Below are 14815 nucleotides of genomic sequence, written 5' to 3' on the forward strand. Positions count from 1 at the left end.
CCCAGAGTTATAAGAAAATCTCCAGGGTACCACATAAAGGGGCATTTTGAAATATTAGTCTCTGAAAAGCCCACTCAAACTAAGATATGAACCTGCATCTTATTTGTGTATTTTGTATGAGTTTAAATAAGGAGGAGAAAGCTTCATTGATATGAATATTTATTTATTCAGTGTTTCAATAGATAAACATTACATCTCTAAATAAAATTTTTTCTGATTACTAGGAGAACCATTTTTTTTAATTGCCAAAAGGCTATTAGAATGTTTAAATCTTTTTCTTCTAAACTTTGGGAGTTTACTGCTTAGTAAAAGTTGTTACTTCATTGCTCTCTATTCATCCCTACCATGTGCAATGTGCTGTAGCTTCTATGATCTATCTTATATTATTGTATAGTTTACACAATTATTAATACATACATAGATGGTGTTTTTTGTTTTGTTTTGTTTTGTTTTTTGACACAGAGTCTTGCTCTGTTGCCAGGGTGGAGTGCAGTGGTGCAATCTCGGCTCACTGCAACTCCGCCTCCCAGGTTCAAGCGATTCTCCTGCCTCAGCCTCCCGAGTAGCTGGGATTACAGGTGCGCACAACCACGCCCAGCTAATTTTTTTGTATTTTTAGTAGAGACAGGGTTTCACCTTGTTGGCCAGGATAGTCTCTATCTCTTGACTTCATGATCTGCCTGCCTCTGCCTCCCAAAGTGCTGGGATTACAGGTGTGAGCCACCGTGCCTGGCCTTAATACATACTTTTTAAGTCCTACACTTGGCTTGATAAACTTTTTGCTGTATTTTTCCATTGAACTCTGTGTCATCCCCGCAATTAACAATATTTGTACATGATATATAATTAATTTTTAAAAGCATTAATCTCAAAATATTTTCAATAAATTTTTATTTTTAGTGTTTAATATTTCAAGATGTGTATTTGTTATACTCAATTGTATAATATTGTAACTGTCAGAAGAAATCCTTTAATTTTTAAGAATCTTCGACTGGGCATGGTGGCTCAAGCCTGTAATCCCAGCACTTTGGGAGGTTGAGTCAGGCAGATCACCTGAGGGCAGGAGTTCGAGACCAGCCTGGCCAACATGGTGAAACCCCATCTCTACTAAAAATACAAAAATTAGCCGGGCATGGTGACACGTGCCTGTAATCCCAGCTACTTGGGAGACTGAAGCAGGGAGAATTGCTTTAATCAGGGATGCAGAGATTGCAGTGAGCCGAGATCATGCCACTGCACTCCAGCCTGGGTGACAGAGCAAGACTTGGAGGAAAAAAAAAAAAAGTCCAGGCAGGGTGGTTTACGCCTGTAATCCCAGCACTTTGGAAGGCTGAGGCGGGTGGATAACCTGAAGTCAGGAATTTGAGACCAGCCTGGCTAACGTGGGGAAACCCCGTCTCTACTGTCTCTACTAAAAATGCAAAAAATAGCTGGGCATGGTGGCTGGTGCCTATAATCCCAGCTACTTAGGAGGCTGAGGCAGGAGAATCGCTTGAACCCAGGAGGCAGAGGTTGCAGTGAGCTGAGATCACACCACTCCATCCTGGGCAACAGAGCAAGACTCCATCTCAAAAAAACTTCACTGAAAAATTTTAAATAATGCAGATTAATACATAAAGATATACTAATATAACCGTGGGGAAAAAAATTAGCTAGTTGACTAAAATTTTAAAAAACGATACCTTTGTGGGAGAGGTGGAATTTTGTTTTTTTAATTTGAGATGATAGACATCAAACAGCCACTCCAGTAAATACATTTGAGAGTGGTGTCATTATTTATTTTTTTAAATATTTTGAGACAGTATTTTGCTTTGTTGCCCAGAGTGAGTGCATGGCATGAGTTCAAGGCTCACTGCAGCCTCGACCTCTGGGGCTCAGGTGATTCTCCCACCTCAGCCTCCTGAGTAGCTGGGACTACAGGCACATGCCACCATGCCCAGCTAACTTCTTGTATTTTTTTGTAGAGACGGGGTTTCACAATGTTCACCAAGCTGGTTTCCAACTCCCGTGTTCAAGCCACCCACGTTGGCCTCTCAGAGTGCTAGGATTACAGGCATGAGCCACTGTGCCCTGCCTGATTTTATTTAAAAATGGAAATATAACATGGAAATTAGATCATTTGCTATAGCTGTTGAAACTTATGATGAAAAATTTATGTCAACTTAAAAATGTATAAGGATAATAGTGTTTTAAAATTCTTTTTAGGAGGTTTATGACCATAATATTTGATGAGAACTGCATTCAATTATGATGAGAAAAGTAGAGTTGTTAATTCAATACCCTGTTTTTCTACAAATACAATGCTGTTCAGTAGAATCTCTACAGTGATGGAAATCTGCTCTATCTTCACTGTCCAATAAGGAACCCACTAGCCATATGTGGCTCTTGAACCTTGAAAAGTGGCTAGTGTAGGCCGGGCACAGTGGCTCACGCCTATAGTCCCAGCACTTTGGGAGGCCAAGTCGGGTGGATCACGAGGTCAGGGGTTCGAGACCAGCCTGGCCAACATAGTGAAACCCCATCTCTACTAAAAATACAAAAAATTAGCTGGGCATGGTGGCGGCACCTGTAATCCCAGTTACTCAGGAGGCTGAGACAGGAGAATGGCTTGAACCCGGGAGGCAGAGGTTGCAGTGAGCTGAGATCACACCATTGCACTCCAGCCTGGGCAACAGAGCAAGACTCCATCTCAAAAAAAAAAAAAAAAAAAAAGTGGCTAGTGTAACTGAGAGAATGAATTCTAATTTTATTTAATTGTAATTTAAATAGCCACGTGTATCTAGTGGCTATTGTACTCAACAGTGCAGATCTAGAAATTATTATAGATCTTTGTCTTTATTATTTTTTACTTGTATTTTTTAAACTTATAGGTTCAAGGGTACATGTGCAGGTTTGTTATAGGTAAACTCAGGTCATAGGGATTTGTTGCACAGGTTATTTCATTGCCCAGGTACTAAGCCTAGTATTACTCAATAGTTATTTTTTCTGATCCTCTCCCTCCTCTCAACCTCCACCTTCAAGTAGGCCCCAGTGTGTGTTGTTCCCCTCTTTGTGTCCCAGTGTTCTCATCATTTAGCTCTCACTTATAAGTGAGAATATGCAGTATTTGGTTTTCTCTTCCTATATTAGTTTGCTAAGAATAATGGCCTCCAGGTCCACAAAGAACATGATTTCTTCTTTTTTATGGCTGCATAGTATTCCATGTTATATATGTACCACATTTTCTTTATCCAGTCTGCCATTGATGGGCATTTAGGTTGATTCCATGTCTTTGCTATTGTGAAGAGTGATGCAATGAACAATTTTTGAATTTTATATCTTCTTCTATACCATCATCTCTCTGTAATAGGTACTGAGAAGGAATCTTTCAGGAAAATCATTTGGAGTAGATGTTTGGCATTTAGTCATTTCCACATTGATGAGACCTATGCCCTACTCCACAGGAGAAAGCAGAATTGTAGTGAACTCTTCCAGTATCTCTTTTGGGCTACTTGTTCTTCAAAGGAGGGAGAGGAGTCCATAATCTGGTTGGTGAAAGCCTGACTTCCATCAGGAGACAGCCCCCTTCACTCCCTGCAACTGCTGCACTTCCTGCAGCAAGGACAGTAAGAAGGCTGGGTCTCCCACCCACCTTTCCCCCATGCTCCTTCATGAAAAGACACTTGTACATGGAATTTTTTAGACAGACCTGTGATCCTTTAGGCGGTGGCAGGGCAAGTTTACTCAGGATCTGCCTTGAAAATCTCCACTGACTGGGGCTAAGCCTAAATTTAAGGGGAGGCAGTAGGTGGCTCTACTTTGACTTCAGGTCCTAGCTCTCTCGTTTCCCAATCTAGCTTTACCAGAGAGCCTCTATTTTCAAAGTTATTTGTTCCTTGTATCTGTTCTTTCTTCTTTTTTTTTTTTTTTATGGAGTCTTACTCTGTCACCCAGGCTGGAGTGCAGTGGCATGATCTCGGCTCACTGCAACCTCTGCCTCCTGGGTTCAAGCAATTCCCCTACCTCAGCCTCCTAACTGGGATTACAGGCATGCACCACCATGCCTGGCTAATTTTTGTATTTTTGGTAGAGACGGGTTTTCACAATGTTGGCCAGGCTGGTCTCGAACTCCGTACCTCAGTGATGCACCTGCCTCGGCCTCCCAAAGTGCTGGGATTACAGGCATGAAGCCACCATGCCCGGCCCTCCTTGTATCTATTCTTTATTGATTAGAACCTAGAAGAAAGGAGGCGATTTTACTGCTAGTATAAAACATAAAGTGTCTTTTTAGGAAGAATAATTGTGAAAACATTGTTTTGGTGATCATTAAAATAATCAGACTCTTGTAGTGGTGGTGTTGATGGGGGTGGTGATGGTTGGTGGTTTCTTTTGGTTTGCTCTTTCCTTCACAGTAGAAAATTAGTGTGACATTTGGTTTTTGTCTGGGTTTTAATGTGTGCTGCTTCCGCAGCTCTGAGATGGAGCTGATCAGTAGGTGTGCATGATGTGTTTTTTCAGTGATTCCTCTGGGCACAGAGGCATTTCCTAAAGGAGAGAAGGGGAGGGGGAAAAACACTCAGGGGCTCCTTACTACAAAGTTAATAAAAACTCCAAGTAAAGTCAGATTAAAATGAACATTAAAAGCAGTAGTGAAAGGGAAAGATTTGGTCTTTGTGGATGTTAATTGGGTAGGGCCGGGCAGGTATCCCATCACCTGGTGGAGATTTCAAATGACCGTTTTCTCTTTTACCAGTAGTACCACCTTTTTCTTTCCTATCCTGACCCTAGCCAATGTCTTCTCTTGGCAGCAATGTGCTACCTTCCATTTAATACAGATGCTTCTCAACTTAGATGGGGTTATGTCCCAATAAACGCATCGTAAGTTGAAAATAAGTCAAAAATGCATTTAATATACCTAACCTATTGAACATCATAGCTTAGCCTAGCCTACCTTAAACATACTCAGAACACTTACATCAGCTTACAGTTTGGCAAAATCAGCTACTTTATAATAGCGTTGAATAGCCTCATGTAATTTATTGAATACCGTACTAAAAGTGAAAAACAGAATGGTATGTTGGTTGTTTGCCCTTGTGATTGTGTAACTGACAGAGCTGTGGCTTGTTGCTGCTGCCCAGCATCATGAGAGATATTGGACCATATATCACTAGCTGGAGGAAAAGGTAAAAATTCAAAATCTGAAGTGTGCTTTCCATTGAATATATATCGCTTTTGCACCACTGTGAAGTAAAAAATTGTAAGTTAGGGACTGCGTGTATATCCAAAGGTCACGCAGTATACAACAGCTGTGTAGGATGTCTCTGAGAGGACAGAACCTTCTGGACCACCTTGTAAAGCTCAGTGACAAAGCCATTGGTGGCCAAATACATGCAAAGCACACACACACTGGCCTGTAAGCGTTTAGAGAAATTGGAGTTCAGGAAGTGGAACCACTGGGGCAACAATTTCTGAGGCATAGGTGGGTCTGTCCTACCAAATCATTCATGGGGCTTATTTTGAGTTTTCTGCTATGTGTTTCATTGGTCCCCAAAGTCAGTCATGACCAAAATCCTGATTTTGATATTTCACTGGTTGTATGCCCATGAATCAGTCATGGTTCAGTCAAGAAAACAGAAACCGGCTGGGTGCGGTGGCTCAAACCTGTAATCCCAGCACTTTGGGAGGCCGAGACGGGCGGATCACGAGGTCAGGAGATTGAGACCATCCTGGCTAACATGGTGAAACCCCGTCTCTACTAAAAAATACAAAAAAGCTAGCCGGGCGAGGTGGCGGGCGCCTGTAGTCCCAGCTACTCGGGAGGCTGAGGCAGGAGAATGGCGCAAACCTGGGAGGCGGAGCTTGCAGTGAGCTGAGATCCGGCCACTGCACTCCAGCCTGGGCGACAGAGCGAGACTCCGTCTCACAAAAAAAGAAAAAAAACAGAAACCACATCTGTTATTGCAAACAAAGGTGAGATCCTACGTGGGAAACTGTTATGTAGTTGTTGGAAGGCTGAAAGAGGAATGAGAAGACACTGAGATAACCAAAGAGTAGTAAGTGCAAGCAGTTAACGCCCTCAGGGCTGGGGAAATAAAAGGTAAGAGTAGTGTTATCAGAGTGCAACCTGGCAGGTGCCCATGTGGTTTAGGTGGCATGACCCAGTTGGTGAGGGAGCACAGTGGGGCTAGTATTTCTGCTGTCAAGGGAGCACAGCAAGGGTGTTGCCAGGGCCGAAATGGTGCTAAAAGAAGCTCAGTGCCACAATTTGCTGCTGCTGCTACTGTGGAAGCAATCCTGACAAGAACTGGAAGCAGGGAAAGTCCTTTCTCCCTTTCTTCCTCTCTCTTTCAAAGCTCCACTCAGGGTTTTCTTTTTGCAGAACCTAACCAGAAACCAAGTGGCAAGGGAGTCTGGAAATTACACTTTGCCCACCCAAACATGAACCAGTTTTGAAAGGTGTGCTTGAAGCTGAGAGACAGTAAATAGCCAACAGAATCTAGCCTTTTGGTCACTCAGCATCAATTTGTGTTTCTATCTTACGATAACGATAGTATCTTACTGCTTTTGCTTAGCAAGATACAACTGTCTTTTTTACAGACATTTCCATCCTCTTAAAAAAGAGGGCCCAAAGTTCCAGGAGTCACTATGTCCACACCTGGGTGATGTCTGTTTTATGTAATCTCACCTAAATATTCTAACAGACTAAATTGTAGATAACAGTCCTGGTGTAAAATAAAGCGGGACAGTGAAGAGGAGGGGGAAAGTAAATACATGTCAATATATGCATAGTAAGCAAGGAAGAAAATTACATAATTATTACAGTCCTGTGTAGTCATATCTGCTGTATAGTCTGTTTCCTTTGCCATCAGGTGGCCCCACAGCCAGTCAGAATTCTTTTCTGGTGGAGCTGATCCAGAACTTCACTTCCAAAGGGTCTAAATCTTAGTGTCTGTTTATGTGTTGCTATGGTTTTGCCTTAACTTTTGTTACTGAATTTGATAGTACCCAGAAGCACCTTAGAGAATGTCTTGGGCTCTAAACATAGTCTGCCGTATCTCCATTACTGTAGCAGCCACTCAATTTATCCCTAGTAATTGGGAGCAATTGCCCTGGCAAAAACAATGATCCCTCTTTTGTTCGTTATTTCAATAGCATGGAAGTCTCATCTTCCAATTCAGTGGAGCCATTGTTGTGACCTCTGATGAAAGCATTCCTCCTTTGAGAGCTAAAACTTCCAAACCAGCAGCAATCAAAGTTGCGGAAAGGAAAAGAAAATTTTGCTGGTTGGTAGTTAATGGTAATCGTGGAGGAGCCACTCCCACTTCCACTCCTTGATCCCTGTATTCTGGCTGTGGAAGAAAGAGTACCCTATATTATTTAATCTCTGTTTCCAAGAATTCCCTGCATCCTGTAGGATAAAGCCCTAACCTTTCAGAGTGTTCTCTCTCAACTGGTACTGTAACAGAAACTTCAGTAAGCTGTTTTATCAGCCCTGCTGCTTCTGAGAGATGTCATGCATGGCAAGACCAATGAACTGTGGGCATGAGCTCATTGGTAAACTTCTTTAGCTGAGAAATGAGTTTCTTAATCACAAACAGTATTGTGTAGAACACCCATAAGCCCATAGATCATCATTATATTCAAGTGTTGGTACATAACAAATTACCACCAAATTTAGTAGCGTAAAACAATAATTAGGCCGGGCGCGGTGGCTCACACCTGTAATCCCAGCACTTCAGGAGGCCGAGGCAGTGGATCACTTGAGGTCAGGAGTTTGAAACTAACCTGGCCAACATGGTGAAAACCCATCTCTACTAAAAACACACAAAAAAATTAGCTGGTCATGGTGGCAGACCCCTGTAATCCCAGCTGCTTGAAAGGCTGAGGCAGGATAATTGCTTGAACCTGGGAGGCAGAGGTTGCAGTGAGACAAGACTGCACCGGTGCGCTCCAGCCTGGGCAACAAGAACAAAACTTTGTCTCAAAAATAAAATAAAATTATTATTTCACAGTTTCTGTTGATCAATCCAGGAGCAACATAGCTAGGTGGTTTTAGCTCATGGTATCTCATGAAGTTGCAACTAAGCCACTGGGCAGAGCTGCAGTCCTCTCAATTACTCGAATGGCATTGAAGGATCCGCTTCTAACTTCACTCACATGGTCATTGGCAGGCTTCAGTTCCTCAAAGGTTAATGAATTGAGAGCTTCACTTTCTTGAATGCACATGGGTCTTTCCATAGGCCTTCTCACAACATGGCAGCTTGCTTCCTCTAGTACAAGTGATAGAGAGAGAGAGAAGACCAAAAAGGCAGCTTGCTTCCTCTAGTATAAGTGATGAGAAAGAAAGAGAGACCAAAATGGAAACCAAAGTCTTTTTTTCTTTTTGAGATGGAGTCTCGCTCTGTTGTCAGGCTGGAGTGTAGTGGCGTGATCTTGGCTCACTGCAGCCTCCACCTCCCGGGTTCAAGCGATTCTGCTGCCTCAGCCTCCCGAGTAGCTGGGATTACAGGCGCACCACCATGCCCAGCTAATTTTTGTATTTTTAGTGCAAATGGTGTTTCACCATGTTGGCAGGATGGTCACAATCTCCTGACCTTGTGATCCGCCTGCCTTGACCTCCCAAAGTGCTGGGATTACAGGTGTGAGCCACCATGCCCAGCCCCAAAGTCTTTTTAAACCTAATCTCAAAAGTGATATTCCATCACATCCACCATATTCTAATAATTAGAAGCAAGCCACTAGTCCAACTCGTACCTAAGGGGATGGGATTACTTAAAGGCATGAATAGCAGGAGGTGGAGATCCCTGGGGGCCATTTTAGAGCCTGCCTACAACAGTTATACTGGAAGAAGCACAGACCACTGGGGTTTTGGAATTGATAATTCTTTTCAGCAACAGATCTTGGTTTTCTACTGGGCCCTGGTAGAGACTAAACTTCTGGTCATGGGACATCTGGAGACCACATCCTGAACTACCCATGATGAACTGGACATTTTCTGAACCACCAAGATAGAACATTGGTTGAAGACATCAGCAATTCAACATCAAGTGAAAATGATATGAAGGAGATTCAGTGCAAACAGATCCTGAAGTCCTGAAGAGGTAAGTGTGTTGCATGAGAGGTGGCATGGTTTCCTACAGCACCTATTCCTGCTACAGTGCCATCTCTCTACTAACTCATTGTGGGGAGTTCCCAGTCACCAGCTGACTGAGGAAGAAAAAGCTAAGGCCTGGTTTACAGATGGTTTTGTCCAATATATCTGGCATCAACTGGATGCAGATGGCTGCAGCATTATAACCGCATTCAGGGATGGCCTAGTAAAAGAGTGGTGATGGAAAATTCTCCCAGTGGGCAGAACTCTGAGCAATACATTTAGTTGTCCACTCTGTGTAGATTAAGAGATGGTCAGAAGTACACATATTCTGATTCATGGACAGGGACTGAGAGTTTGGTTGAAATGTTGGGAACTCAGAAAAAAGGTTTTTGGTAGATTGGTGACAAAGGTCACCAAAGGTTAGAGGAAGAGATAGGTGGACGACACTTTCAGGATAGAGTATAGAGTGGAAAAAAAAAAATGTCCCACATGAATACTCAGCAAAGGGGATCCACTATAGAAGAGAATTTCAGTAATCAGGTGGATAGAATGACCTGCTCTGTGGATGTGTCAGCCTCTTTCTGCAGTTACCTTAATGCTTGCTCAGTGGCCCAGTGGAAGGGATCAAGATTATGCATGGTCTCAACATGTACTTCCCTCACCAAGCTTGGTGTGGCTATGCCCATTGCTAGGTGTCTACCTTGTCAACAGCAGAGACTGAGATGGAGCCCTGTACACAGGATTTTTCCCCGGGAAAGAGGAGACGACTACCTCTTGGCAGGTTGACCACAATGGAGGAGGTAGCCGTTTGTCCTCTCTGAATAGCTTTAATCAGGATATAGATTTGTCTTCCCTGACCACAATGCTTCTGCCAATGTGACTATCTGGGTACTAATGGGTGTTTTTATACAATATTGCGTCTGACCAAGGAGCTCATTTTTAAGTCGTCCTTATGTAAGGACAAAGCAGATCTCTAAAAAAAAAAAAAAAAAAAAGGAACATAATATATCAACATGTTAAAAGTAGTTGTCAAATGGGCATCAGAGTAATATAAGTATTTTACTTTTTTATTTTGCAAATTATTGTGTGCCTGGAAAAATAAAATACAAAGGCAATTCAAGATAGTTTTAAAACTGCACCCCTGGGAAACTTAGTTCAGTTTCCCCAAGAAAAGATTGCTTGGCTGGGTGTAGAGGCTCAAGCCTATAATTCCAACACTTTGGGAGGCTGAGGCAGGCAGATCATTTGAGGTCAGGAGTTCAAGACTAGCCTGGCCAACATAGTGATACCCTGTCTCTACTGAAAATACAAAAATTAGTTGGGCATGGTGGCGCACACTTGTAATCCGAACTATTTGGGAGGCTGAGATGGGAGGATTGCTTGAACCCAGGAGGCAGAGGTTGCAGTGAGCTGAGATTACACTGTTGCACTCCAACCTGGGTGAAAGAGCAAGACTCCATATCAAAAAAAAGAAAAGATTGCTTGAGGCTACTCTGATATTTACTTATTTATTTCAGAGATGGAGTCTTGCTGTGTTGCTCAGGCTGGAGTACAATTGCATAATCATAGCTCACTGCAGCCTCAAACTCCTAGCCTCAAGTGAACCTTGCATCTCAGCCTCCCAAGTAGCTGGTATTACAGGTGCATGCCACCACTGCACTAATTAAAAAAAAATTTTTTTTGTAGGGATGGAATCTTGCTATGTTGCCCAGGTTAGTCTTGAACTCCAGGCCTCAAACTATCCTTCCGCCTCGGCCTCCCAAAGGGCTGGGATTACAGGCGTGCCTCACAACACCCAACTGATTTTAATTACGATTTCAATTCTATTATTTTCAAACCACTCAGGCAAAGGCTATTGCAGCCTCACCCATAAGGATAGGGATATTGCTCTATAATCTCAGTGATCCTCAAACTTCAGTGTAATAAGCATCTTCAGGGAGATATAAAAATCTCTGTTTCCTCCTCTCCCCCAGGAAATTCTGAGTGGGAAATTATGGGTGGGACCTGGGTAGGAATCTGTATATTTATAAAAAGACCTCCAAGTGAGTGCCTCTGGTTTAGGTGGTCCACAGAGACCCTTTAAGGAACACTGCTCTAGATTTACAGGCGGCTCCACAGCTGGGAAAAATTGAAGAATTCAAGTAAGGCTTGGAAAGAAACGGGTGCTAGTTGTTCTGTTGTCAATAGAATCAGATTCCAGAAACACAAGTAGAAGGACAACCCCAAGTCCTTTTTGCCTTTGATTAGCATTGATTCAAATTGTAGCACGTCACTGCACTCACATTACCAATCTAGGTAGGCAGAGCAGCTCTCTGTCTGCATGAGAAAAACCGCATAACATAATGGGTGCTGGTATCAGATTACTCTTTCAGTAGCATATCACAGCTGCCTCTAAAGCCAGCGGAGACAAATAGATCTGAGTTTGAATACCAGCTTCACCACTTTTTAGGTTTTGACTTTAGGTGGGTTTTTCATGAGAATAACAGTTAGCTATTACAGAAGTATGACCTGAGTCGAATTAGTTAATCATTTTATTTTACCTTGTTTTACTAAGATAATCTGAGCCTACAGTATACTTATTTTAGACTTCAGTTCCTTCTTGAAATAAAGAGCACTGCAGTCCTTTCCAGCTCTAAAATTTTTCATATATGATAGGAGGATCCTATTTCTCAAGAAAAAACACTCAGATATTTTCAGAAAACATACAATCACAATGTTGAGAAAAAAGCCATTAAAATAACTGATTTATCGGAAAAAAATATAATACTTAGTATATTTCTAAATTAAATAATGTCTGATAAGACAGTAATTACTTCAGGCAAAATGAGTCTACACAGGAAGCTGTAGGGTCTCCCAAACTAAGGGCAATCTTTGGACCTGCCCCTAAGAGCTGCCTGATCAGGCAGATTAGTGAGTGTCCTCAGTGGACTTTCTGTCTTGGAAAAATCATGTCCAGTGATGAGAAACTGGAGTTCTGTCACACTGTGACCCTGAAGTTAACGGCCCCCGAAGTGGGGTATGTGAAGAGTGTGAATGATGCTAAATTCCTAAGGAGCCTTTGAGCCGAAATAGGGCATGACATCTCATCTCACATCTGATGTGTCTCAGATTTCCCTCTTCTCTGTCACCATGAGAGAATATAAAGGGGAAAGATTTTCCTATCAAAGACCGGGAGCCTGGATTCCTGCCTTTTCCCACCTTCTCTCTCTCTTTCTGGCACTCACTTTGTCCACTCCAACACATTGTTTAGGTTTATGTAGAAAACTGACCTTTGTCGCAGAGTGGGGATTCTGAAGTACAAACATTTGAGATTTTTTTTTTTCCCCTCAGGTGAACTTCAGATTATTCAGTTGGCTTCACATAGTTATTAAAGCCCCAAGTTATGCACACTCACTGAAAGAACTTGTAGGTTTAAAGTACTACATAGACTCTTCTCGGCATTCCGTTTAGCTCTTAGGTCTCTGATATGGTTTGGATCTGTGTCCCCACCCAAATCTCATCTGGAATCTTAATCCCCAATGTTGGAGGTGGGGCCTGGTGGGAGGTGATTGGATCATGAGGGTGGATCCTTCATGATTGGTTTTGCACCCTCACGGTGGCACCATCTTCATGACAGTGAGTTCTCGTAAGATCTAGTTGTTGAAAAGTGTGTACCACCTCCCTCCTCTCTCTCTATTCCTCCTGCTCTGGCCGTGTCAAGTGCTCGCTACCCCTTTGTCTTCTGCTATGATTCTAACTTTCCTGAGGCCTCCCCAGAAGCCTAGCAGATGCCAGCATCATGCTTACTGTACAGCCTGTGGAACTGTGAGCCAATTAAACCCCTTTGTAAATTACCCAGTATCAGGCATTTCTTTATAGCAGCGTGAGAACAGACTAATGCAGTCCTATAATAAGGACCTTGCCGTTGGGGTTATAGTTACTCCAAATGGCCCTTCCTTCGCTTCTATACTGGGGAACTTTCTGTTCCTTGGAGGACTGTTTTCCTTACCCTGATAAGTGACAGACAGACAACATCACTGAATAGAGAAGAAACAGAGTAAGTAAACCTGATCCAAAAAAAGTCAACGAAAAGGCCGAGAATGAAGACCAAAAGAAAATGGAAGATCTACCCTCAAGTCACATGGTAGGAAAAAGTTCACAAAGGTCAGAACTCATAGAGCAGTTACAGGTTAAACTAGGAGAGCACTCAGGAAGCCAGGGGCAGACACAGAGCATCACAGACAGGAAGACCTTGAAACCAAGCCCAGGTCTCCCATAGAAAGGCGTAGTGTTCTCTTTTCTCTGTCTTGCTGAATTCTTCTTGTGTGAGGGACCCCAATGACTGACTTACCCACACAGGCTGGTCCAATGCGAGGCCTGAAAACTCACCTCGCCTTCTATGAGAGAACATGATTCTATCCTGTTATGATTCAGATCTATACTCTGACTATTGGCAAAAGCTGCACTGATATTTCCTCTTTAGTTTGGCTGATGTATCTTCTTTTCCTTTCCTGGAGATACTGCCTTTTCTTTCATTCCTGCATTACCCATAAAGATCCGGGATAGTCTATTTTCCCCTGTATCCTTATTTTTGTTCTTTCTGTCAGGCAATGTCTTCCTAGTTAAGCTCCTTTGTAACTGAGCTGTTGTCACGCTTACATTTTTACACTGTGCAGCTATTTTGGCTATTCTTTCTTTTTTCTTGAGACAGGATCTCACTGTATCACCTAGGCTGGAGTGCAGAGGTGAACCCATGGTTCACTGTAGCTCCACCTGTCAAGCTAAAGCAATTCTTCCACTTCAGCCTCTTTTGCAGATACAAAATATTTTTGGTAGAGAGAGGGTCTTACTATGTTGCCCAGGCTGGTCTTGAACTGCTGGGCTCAAGCAATCCTCCTGCCTCAGGCTCCCAAAGTGCTGGGATTACAGGCATGAGCCACCGTGCCATCTTATTTTGGTTATTCTCTTAAAGTTTCCCCCTATTTTCTCTTGCAGGCATTTTTCTGTAGCTCATCACAACTTCATTCCTTGTTTCTCTCTCATTATCAGTCCTTTTGGACAAAGTAGAGATCCTCAGCAATTCTCTTCGCTCAAATACGTCTATAGTCTTTTCAACATGACGACCATCCAATTTGAGAAACATTTTATTGTCTTGCATTGGAACGGTATATTTCAAACTGCATGTTCTCTACAATTTTTTTTTTTTTTTTTTTTTTTGCAATAGAATCTTGCTGCCACCCAGGCTGGAGTGCAGTGACATGAACATGGCTCATTGCAGCCTTGACTTCCTGGGCTCAAACAGTCCTTCCACCTCAGCCTCCTGAGTAGCTAGTACTACAGGTGTACACCACTGTATTAGTTAGGGTTCTCTAGCGGGACAGAGCTAATAGGATATCTGTATATACGAAAGGGAGTTTATTAAGGAGAATTGACTCACACGGCCATAACGTAAAGTCCCACGATAGGCCGTCTGCAGGTTGAGGAGCAAGGAAGCCAGTGATGGATCAGTCCCAAAACCAAGTTCCAAAACCTCACAGGTAGGGAAGCCGACAGTGCCGCCTTCAGTCTGTGGCTGAAGGCCTGGGAGCCCCTGGCAAACCATTAGTGTAAGCCCAAGAGTACAAAAGCCAGGAACTTGGAGTCCGATGTTTGAGGACAGGAAGTGTCCAGCACAGGAGAAAGATGAAGATCAGAAGACTCAGCAAGTCGGCTCCTTCCACCTTCTTCTGCCTACTTTATTCTAGATGCACTGGCAGCTGATTA

Source organism: Theropithecus gelada, chromosome 1 (assembly GCF_003255815.1).
Source record: "Theropithecus gelada isolate Dixy chromosome 1, Tgel_1.0, whole genome shotgun sequence".
In the NCBI taxonomy this organism is placed as follows: Eukaryota; Metazoa; Chordata; class Mammalia; order Primates; family Cercopithecidae; genus Theropithecus; species Theropithecus gelada.